The sequence below is a fragment of the Anastrepha obliqua genome, chromosome 2 (assembly GCF_027943255.1).
Source record: "Anastrepha obliqua isolate idAnaObli1 chromosome 2, idAnaObli1_1.0, whole genome shotgun sequence".
Taxonomy (NCBI): Eukaryota; Metazoa; Arthropoda; class Insecta; order Diptera; family Tephritidae; genus Anastrepha; species Anastrepha obliqua.
In genome coordinates, this window is record NC_072893.1 from 91,809,196 (window position 1) to 91,819,313 (window position 10,118).

General features: G+C 36.0%; 1 non-coding gene across 1 annotated transcript; it reads left to right on the forward strand.

Moving 5' to 3' along the window:
• Window positions 1–9,735: 9,735 nt before the first annotated feature.
• On the forward strand, window positions 9,736–9,807 carry Trnae-cuc (transfer RNA glutamic acid (anticodon CUC)). The gene has a single exon. It is a non-coding gene; the product is annotated as a tRNA-Glu (tRNA).
• The last annotated feature ends 311 nt before the right edge of the window (window positions 9,808–10,118 follow it).

A 10,118-nucleotide genomic window follows, 5' to 3' on the forward strand; every position in this document is an offset into this window, starting at 1 on the left:
CGAACTGAATGAAATACAGATGTAGAAAGTAAGTATAAGATCCTAGAAAAACCGATAATACATCACGATTATAAGGCAAAACCAATACAAAAAATTTGTTCTCCAAAAACCAAACAACAAAAACAAACAAAAAAATGTAAATGCTTTTGTACTTGGTCGATTATGGGATATATAATAATTATTATTATAATAAATCTATACTATAAAGGTGAATTGTCTGTACGTTGTCCGCGCATCACTACGAAACGATAACACCAAATGACATTAAAATTTTTATAAATTCATATTTTCACCCAATGAAGCTTATAGGCATGTTTTTATGATGGAACTCCCTTCCCACAGCCCCCAGGCCGCGCCACCACTCTCATTCGTCACTTATAATCGAATATTTGCTTAAATTTAATCTAAAAAATCTTAGTTTTTCCTATTTCCCACTATTTATAGCACACTCTAGACTTCATAATGCGCATAAGCTGTTCAACTATGACCCAAATGCAAAGTTCAAAAACGGTCTGAGAAAGAAAATTAATAAAAATAATTTTACTTGATATTTTTCTGATAGCATCATTTAAATGCCCACCATGATGCGTGAGGTAAAATTCGCCAAATAGTCCAATCATGAATGCCTAATGCTGAGAACGTCGAAGTATCGATATTGAAGATTGTTCAGCAACACTTTTCACTACGCCAGAAAAACTCTTAATAGAACGTCCAGTTATTGGTCTGCCAGCCTTTTTTCTATCTTTAACAGAATCAGTTTCTTCAAATGTTTTCACCAATCTACGAATTCAACTAGTTTTTCTTAAAGATTGACCATTTTCATAATAGGTATTAATTTTTTAGATTTAATAATAATTTGTTTTACGCTTTAATAATTTTATTGCGTTGTTCTGTCCTGTAAAATGTACTTGGCAAATGTCAAAGATTACATAAAAAGGCAACGTCTATGATTTATTCACTACTGAGATCTAGGCTTAATTTTTGAAATACCTTGTATTGGTAGCAATAATTAATAATCCTCAATTTTAAATAATTTAATTTCATTTGTAGTATTCACTTATGCAGGGCCTTTCAAGTTGTTTTTTCTGTCAAATTTCGACGCTTAGTAATTTTTGTAATAATTGTAGAGTATAAGCTGAACATTAAATCATTACTGAAAATATTTTTACGGCTTAAGGAGATAGAAGGCCGAAAGAAAGCGAGTATCCAGAATTTTTTTTTTGAGAAAACTTTTAAATTTATTGATGTTTAACTAAATTTTAAGACTTAGTATTAGTAAAAATATTTATTTGGAAAGGAGCTACAGCTGATCTCCGGGAGCTCCTCTCAAATCGACGTTTTGCGGTGACCACTATATCTCTGAACTAGATCCTCTGAAATTAAAAAACCACACAGATTTCATTTAAGTTAAATGTTAAATCTAATAATTAATCGAAGGAATAAACAAAACAATTTTTTTTTAAATAATGGCGGTTTCTCAAAAAAACCGATTTTTGACAAAATGTCGGCCTTAAATTGTTTATAAAAAAAAAAAAAATCGGTGAGAAAAAATCTTTGGTTAATTACAAACAAATATATTTAAGAAGCTCGTGTTAAAATTTGAGACTGATCGGTTTAGCCGTTTTCGAGTAATTTTTTTAAGAAAAAGGCGTTTAAAGTTTGAAAATCCCTTTACATGCAATAGGATAGGAAACGCCTTTTCAAATATTAAATTTTCTATATATAAATAAATATATGTACATTAAGAAAAAAAAAAATTGAAAATTCTAACTTATATAACCCCTTAAGAGAGATAAATACACATAAGAATTATATGGCATAGAACGGAAAATAGGTTCACATAAGAGTGATAGTTGATATATATTTTAACTAGCAAACCCGGCCCGCTTCGCTGGGCAAAGACACGGCGGGTCCACGTTTTGGCATATATTTCGAGACCCTAGTCATCAATAGGTATGAAAATTACCCCGTATTAAAGCACTTATCAACAGCTTTCATTTGATACCCATATTGTACATATACAACCAAAGGTTACCCGAGTCCACGTTTTGACCTATATCTCGAGACCCCAGTCACGGAGCGGCATGAAAAATACTCTGTACTAAAGCATGCACCAACAGCTTCAATTTGATATCCATATTGTACAAACACATTCTAGGGTCCACGTTTTGGTCTCTATCTCGAGACCCTAGTCACGGAGCGGCATGAAAAATACTCTGAACTACAGCATTCACCAACAGCTTCCATTTGATGCCCATATTGTACATACACAACCAAAGGTTACCCGCGTCCACGTTTTGACCTATATCTCGAGGCCCCAGTCACGGAGCGGCATGAAAAATACTCTGTACTAAAGCATTCACCAACAGCTTCAATTTGATATTCATATTGTACAAACACATTCTATGGTCCACGTTTTGGTCTCTATCTCGAGACCCTAGTCACGGAGCGGCATGAAAAATACTCTGAACTACAGCAGTCACCAACAGCTTCCATTTGATACTCATATTGTACATATACAACCAAAGGTTACCCGCGTCCACGTTTTGACCTATATCTCGAGGCCCCAGTCACGGAGCGGCATGAAAAATACTCTGTACTAAAGCATTCACCAACAGCTTCCAGTTGATATCCATATTGTACAAACACATTCTAGGGCCACGTTTTGGTCTCTATCTCGAGACCCTAGTCACGGAGCGGCATGAAGAATACTCTGAACTACAGCATTCACCAACAGCTTCCATTTGATACCCATATTGTATATACACATCCGAAGGTTACCCGGGTCCACGTTTTGACCTATAGCTCGAGACCCTTTTTTTTAATAAGAAGTATCCTATTTTACTTCTAACACCTCCAAAAACATGTGTACAAAGTTTCATAATAATCGGTTAAGTAGTTTTGGCGTGAAAGCGTAACAAACAAACTTACATTCACATTTATAAAATATTAGTAGGGATGATGTATAAGTAGATAGTTCTGCTAGGGTTGTCGGAATTATTCGATTTAGTCTTAGTTTTTGCAGGTTTCAATGTGGAATATTCAGCATTTCCTCATTTGTGTGTGTTGGTAGCCTATGAATATGATTTGTTTTGCATTCTCGTATAACGTTTTCAATAAATATAATTTTAAGGTCCCTGCGTATATCGTCATTGGTTATGTACCAGCCTACGTTTGTGATAGTCCTTAAGATTTTTGATTGTAGTCGTCGTTGCATTGTTTTAAGGTTTGATTTCTTTAAAGTTTGAGTATATTTTTTTAATCTGAAATCAACCTTTTATTGACAAATGTCATAATAGGGGCTCAATAATGTAATAATAAGATTAATAACAATTATGAGCCTAACGGTTGCGCTCTTTCCGCTCTACCGACATGGCGCATGGGGGTAGTGCGCATGACGTACAGATTACTTTTATTTAGGCTCTGGACTAAAGAATGCAGAAGTTGGTTAAGCTTCGAGATCTAAAAATTTTCAACTACAGAAATATCCATCGGCTGAATAAAAAGCTAGAGATATACAATCAATCATTTATTGAAGGAGTATAGTATAGTTTTTTTTTCTACGAAAAGCGAGTCCGATATTTCGAGAGTGTTGAAATGAGATTTAAAATTTGGCATTTGTCGAAATGGTTCCTTGAGTTCGTAATGCGATTAACATAGTTTAAAAAAAGAGGCCTAAAGTACCTTAATATGTACTCCAGAAGAAGCATTAAAGATAACTTTCGTTCGAAGTAATGGGTTAGAAATTTATCCTGTGACCGTCTTGGATTTTCCCTTTTTTTTTTTTTTTTTTTTTTTGTCGGGACAACTAGCAAGTGCAGCACTCATACATTAATTAAGTCCATTGTACTACACTTGGCTTCCCTTTTAATTTTCTTTAAATCTGCCCGATCTCCGAAGAAATCTGAGTAGATCTTGTGGTGCCAAGGAGCCAAGATGGGCGCTTCTTAACACATCAGTGCCAAAGACCTCAAACCTGATTCGAGCGAAGGCGGGGCAGACACACAGGAAGTGGTCCGCCGTCTCATCCTCCTCTTCACAAGCTGGGCAGAGTACACTGTCTGAGATGTCCAACCTTTCCATGTGCTTTGCCCATAGAAAGTGGCACGTCATCAGTCCAACCAGCCGTCTGCACTCCCCTCTGCTTAATGACAGAAGGGTTTGCGACAGTCGATCAGACATGGCAGATAGCATCAGTTTAGTCCATCTGCAGCCTCTCTCAGCCTGCCAAGCTGGATTGTGGGTGGTAGTTACCCATTTGCTAATCGTGGCTGTGATAGCCGCCAACTTCTTTGGCCCAGAGCCCACCTTAGGTAAGGAGTCAGAGGTCTCGTTGCCCGCGATACCCACGTGTCCCGGGACCCATGTTAGCATCAGGCTATTATATTTACCGACATAGTTCAGCCTGGATTTACAGGACTTGACTACCCCTGATGTGGTTGGAGGGCTGTCTAAGGCCATAAGCGCAGCTTGGCTGTCGCTGCAGACACATATAGATCTGCCTCCCCATCGTTTTTCCACAACAAAGTTCATCGCTTCTTGAACTGCATTCACCTCCGCTTGAAACACAGATGCATGCATTCCAAGAGCAAAGTGCAGTTTTGTCCCGCTGGATTCCACGTAGACCCCAAAAACACGGAGCCATGCTCGGTCCTGGAGCCATCCGTAAAAATGCGAAAACAGTGTTTGCCGGGCTCATTTTTTGAGTCTTCCCACAACTGAGCCTCTGGTAGCACTACACTGTATCTCTTTTCAAGTACGACTCTTGATGGCATGGAGTCAAGGGGCATGGAGAGAATCATTGGATCGACGTCCATGCCTTCTCTGTGTTCCAATGCCGGACAGGGGCCGTACCAGTTCCCATTGTGTTTCAGTTTGCAGAAAGCTGTCAGTGCTTTGGATGCCTTTGTTTCAACGTGTGATTTCCATAGGAGCTTATTATCGAGGATTAGCCCAAGATATTTAATTTCCTTAATTTTCCTATTACGTTGACAGTTAAAACGTAAATTTTTTTGATTCGATTAAACAGATAAAAATTACAGAGAGTCACGTCTCGTCTGCAGTAATGATGCGTTTGATGACTGTTGAGTCGAATTCAGCATTGGAAGTCATGTTTTTAACGATATTAACGCGGACCCTTATTTGCATGAAGTTCAGATCGTTGGGACCAACTTTGCAGCAACAAGGCGCAAACCCAAACAATTTACTGCAATTTATTAATGTTTTCAACATTTTGAGATGCCGACGTCCTGCCACTACGTTCTATCTATGTCACCCTCTATGGATACTCACGATCTCTTCTGAAGTGTTCATGCCACTCGTAAACGGCTGTTTTCTCTAGAGTATCATCGAACAGAGTACTGAAACAGTTTCTCAACATTTCTAAGTCTGCCCATCTTCGCACCAGTGAATCCATTTTTAACTCCAAATTTAGTTTGTATTTGTTGCAAATGGAAGTTCATTTTTAAGAATGTAAAAAATCGAAAACACGGGTAGAGTTTCCCAATTGCATTTCCCACTATTTTTCAATACTTTCCAACCGACTGTTTTGCATTAGCCAATTGTTTAACTTAATTCCCGAATCTATAAGAAGTGGTCTAATTAGGAGCAAATACAAAAGATACATACTTCAAAGTTTCAGTAACATTGATCTGTTATCTGCCTTTTGACTACGAACAATCCCCTACACTACCCTGTACGAGTATTCCTTACAAATACTAAGCTTTCACTTTTTTTTCACCAGATCCACCATTATTCAGTAGAACATCTTTATTTTTATCGGCTCGCGAGGAAAATATAACTCCTTTCATTCAGTTGTAGAGTGTCTACGTAACATCTATTAAAAGAGATGACATTGGACTGTGATAACCATCCAAACCAAACACTAATAAAAAAGAACTCGAACTTGAAAGACCCTGTATAACTATGCACAGGAAGATTGTACAATAGTTAGATTTTTAGATCGATTTTTGTTCTAAGGTGAGTAAATCATCAATATTGCAAATTAAGCTTTGCCCAACGCTCATAAATTCCGCACCATGATGAGCTAAGCATTTGCCAGCAATCGAAACAAATGATAGTCGGATGGGGCAACGTCAGAGGTGTATAGCACGAAGAGAAATATCTCTTCTTCCTAAATAAAGCCGACCGTTATCTTGCTGGAAAAAAACTTTGTCGTTGCTTTCTTGATATTGTGGCCCTGTAACTGAGGTTTAATATATCACATTGAGTTCGTTCCACCGAATACAAAACATAACCTATGCCGGTTTTCGACATCAAAATCAATGCTCTTGAAGTTTTCATCCCTACACGCTCTTTCACCAATTAGTCTTACTGTAATTTCTTAAAAGCAGGTATTCGATCAGTTTTAGCTTCTTTTTATCGAAAAGAAAATGCAGAGCCAATCTTTTCGAAAATCACGAGAATTTAGCACAAAAGCTGACTTCTTTGACGCAGAATAAATCAATAAAGAAACACGAATTCACTAATGCGGTGTTGCGGGTGGATGCTAGATCTGTGTATTTCGTCCAGTGCAGACCTTAAGGGTCCCGGTGGGCTAGGGTATTTTCAGGAATTTTTTTACAATAAAAAAATGAAAAACGATATTTAAATTTTAATTAACTTCTTTTACATACAAAACTGAAAAACAAAAAATATTTTTAATTTTAATAATTTTAAAAATGGCAAGTTGATCCTTCCGTGAAATTGGACCTGGACGGTGTAGTCCTTTTTGGCTCTTCTATTTATCTGACACTCTAAAAATCGGTTTTTTTCAGTTAAAAAAAAAAATATACGAAATAATTGAAATAATAATATGATTCTAGTACGGGCGATAGCCATTGATGTTGTGAGCAACATATTAAAACTTTCAGATATTTCGGTTGAATAGTTTCTTTGTTTGAGAACGCCGGGCCGAAAAAACGTAGTTTTGAGATAATGATTTAAAGTTTTGACTATTTAAATGTGACCATTAATGCCGCCGCTTGACAAATCTGACTCTACCTGATAAAACGGCTGTATAATCGAAAATACTGGGAATAATTTTCCAAAAATTTTACAGAATGTTCTTAAAAGCCTATACTTTCGAAATAGCAGAAAAAAATTGATTGTTTGAAACTTCTAGACCACCGGAATCCTTTAAATGCTGTGTGTGTAAGAATCAAAAATCCCTTATGGAAAAACATTCATTTTTCCGACTTCCAGAAATTCTTTTTCTATATTCTGCCATCGAACTTCTCAAATATAATATGTTTTCATTTATTTCATATGCAGGTATTAGGCAATTAAGTACTTATGTGGAATTTCATTGTGATTTCATATGTGATGATTGATTCAATAAACTGATATTGAAATGGAAGTTGTCAATTTTTAATCCTTTTAGTTTTTCTAACTGATAAGTTTAATTTTCTTTTTTTTTACCATATACCTGTACAGCTGAATAATTTCGCGCTTTCTTTCCGAGCATACTGTTTCACTTTACAAATCCTCTGCGATTAACACTTCCAAGACTGCATAGCTTTAGTCAATCTGACAGGGCTATCAAAAGTTGTAGAGCCCCCCGATGCTGCCATTTACAATGGTCAACTTTATATTTAGTTGGACAGATAAAATAACAATAATTTTAAATGTTCCTTTATTTAAATTATGGTTGCACACAAAAGAGCTTTATTGAGAGATATGCGAAAATTTTAAAATTATCAATTGAAGCGATGTGTGAAATATCTCTATGAAAAATGTTAAGAAATTTGCCGACAAAAAAGATTTGTGCTTAGATTCATGTTGATTTGAAAAATTCAATTATCGACCGACTAATAAAATCAGGAATAAAACAAAAACAATGTATCTCAGTTCCGAGACCGGTGGAAACTCTAAAATTTATGAACCACAAAACTCAACTTAAATTTAAATTGAATTGAATTTTACAATTACTTTATTACTATATTATTCGAATGCAGTATTTAATTACACTCGCGCGCACTAGTGCCCAAGGATATTATATTTTGTTAGCATAACAGCGTAAATGAATCGAGGTTGTTATAGATATATATGCACATATGTATATATATGTATTTATATTTGCATAACAGAATGCTCAGAATTATGAGACGTCCGACCTCCAGCCGCGTGCATGCTAACTTGCAAGCTCAATGAAATTTGGACAAATACGCGTAATACGAGGGGTGCCTTTTATATGTAGGGATTAGAGAACAAAAACAAATTTTAATCATCGAAAATCACTTTATTGTTTTTCAAAAATTTCTCCATGAAGATCTATATACTTTTGCATGCGTTTGAACCAATTGTCGAAGCACTTTTGCCACTCTGGATTGGAGGTACCTCATGCATTCTGAATGCCGCATGCGCTTCTTCAGGTGTCGAAAAACGTTGACCTCTCAGTTTGTTTTTTACGTACGGGAATAAAAAGAAGTCATTCGGTGCCAAGTCAGGACTATACGGCGGATGACCCATTAATTCGATGTTTTGGGTGCTCAAAAATGCAGTTGTTTGAGCCGATGTGTGAGAGCTCGCATTGTCCTGGTGAAGAGTGATCCGTCTTTGGCGATTGGTTTTCCTAATTTCTTGGAAGACAACTGGCAAACAAATAGTTGTGTACCACTCAGAATTTACTGTTTTGCGTTGTTCTAGTGGTACGGTTGCGACATGTCCAGTTTTTCCGAAATTCGTCTTGGAGTGAACTACGACCACGATTGAATTTACCATACCATCGATAAACATTGGTCCTTGATGGAGCTTCATCGCCAAAAAATGAAATAAGTTCATCCATGCAATGTTGCTGAGTTAAGAAAGTTGTAAAAAATAATCGCACGAAAATGTTTACGATTTAATTCCATTTTTGGACCGAGATAAATCTTTTAAGTTACTGTAAACAACACAAATAGCGCTGGTATTTCAAAACGTTCTGAGTACGTAAAAGCCGAAAAATGTCAAACTTTGCGATACAGCAGTCAGTTGCCAGATTGCAACACCAGGGTTGCCAAATCCCGACATATAAAAGGCACCCCTCGTCCAACGTAGTTTGGTAATGAAAATGGGCAAAATCGATCAATAACCACGCACACCTCCCATATAACGGTAATTATCAAAAAATTAATAAAAATGTGATGGCTCTGTTATAAATAAAGCAAAATTACTCATATTTGGTACAAATGGTGAACCCAAAAAGGAAATATGACGCAAGTAAAATTTTTATAAAGCCTGTGCCACACCAATTTTCGATTAAATGCGTTTATCTTGTAAACAGCTTAAAATCCACCCAAATGTTGTGCCCCACCTCATTTCGGACATAATTATTTTTGAGATCGGCGAAAACCACCTCTTTTATTTGCTGATATTAAATTTTTGTCTGTGCGTCTAATGTTACACTCTATAACTGAGCCCAAGTTAAATTTGGTAAACGCTTCACTATAAGTTTTGATTAGTTGCACAAATCGAGGAGGTACTGTGTTACGAATCGAAAGAAATAAATTTAAGTTATATTTTTTATGCACTTATAGATAATCATCATTGTTTGTTTCAATAAAATTAAAACTTAGAAGCCAACGCGAACATTTAAATATTTGCCTGCTCGTATACTATATATGAATATTGCCAAACATTGGGCTATCGCTATGCTAGAAGAACAAGAATATGAACGCCCGTGAATAAATACATACAAATATATATGCATATGTCTGCTTGCTTATTGTACGATTTTTCGCTTGATTTTTATAAGTGTCCCATATTGTCTAGTGGTTAGGATACCCGGCTCTCACCCGGGAGGCCCGGGTTCGATTCCCGGTATGGGAAGTTCTAATTTTTATAAAGTCCTATTTTTTGTTTATTTAATTTTTTAAACAATTATAATATTTTATTTTTTTTTTTTAATTTTAAAGTTATATTTATCTTAATTTTATCAGAAATAAATTTTAAATATATTAAAATGCTACTTACACAGTTTTACATGTAAATATATTATTTTAATATTTAGGTACTTGCATACATAGATTTGTGACTGAATGAATAGTACGTAGCAAGGCTGCATTCTGAACTTGCCTTAAAGTGTGTGGTACGTCAGTCATGTCCTTTATAATTCGCAAGAACACTCACACACCTTCTAA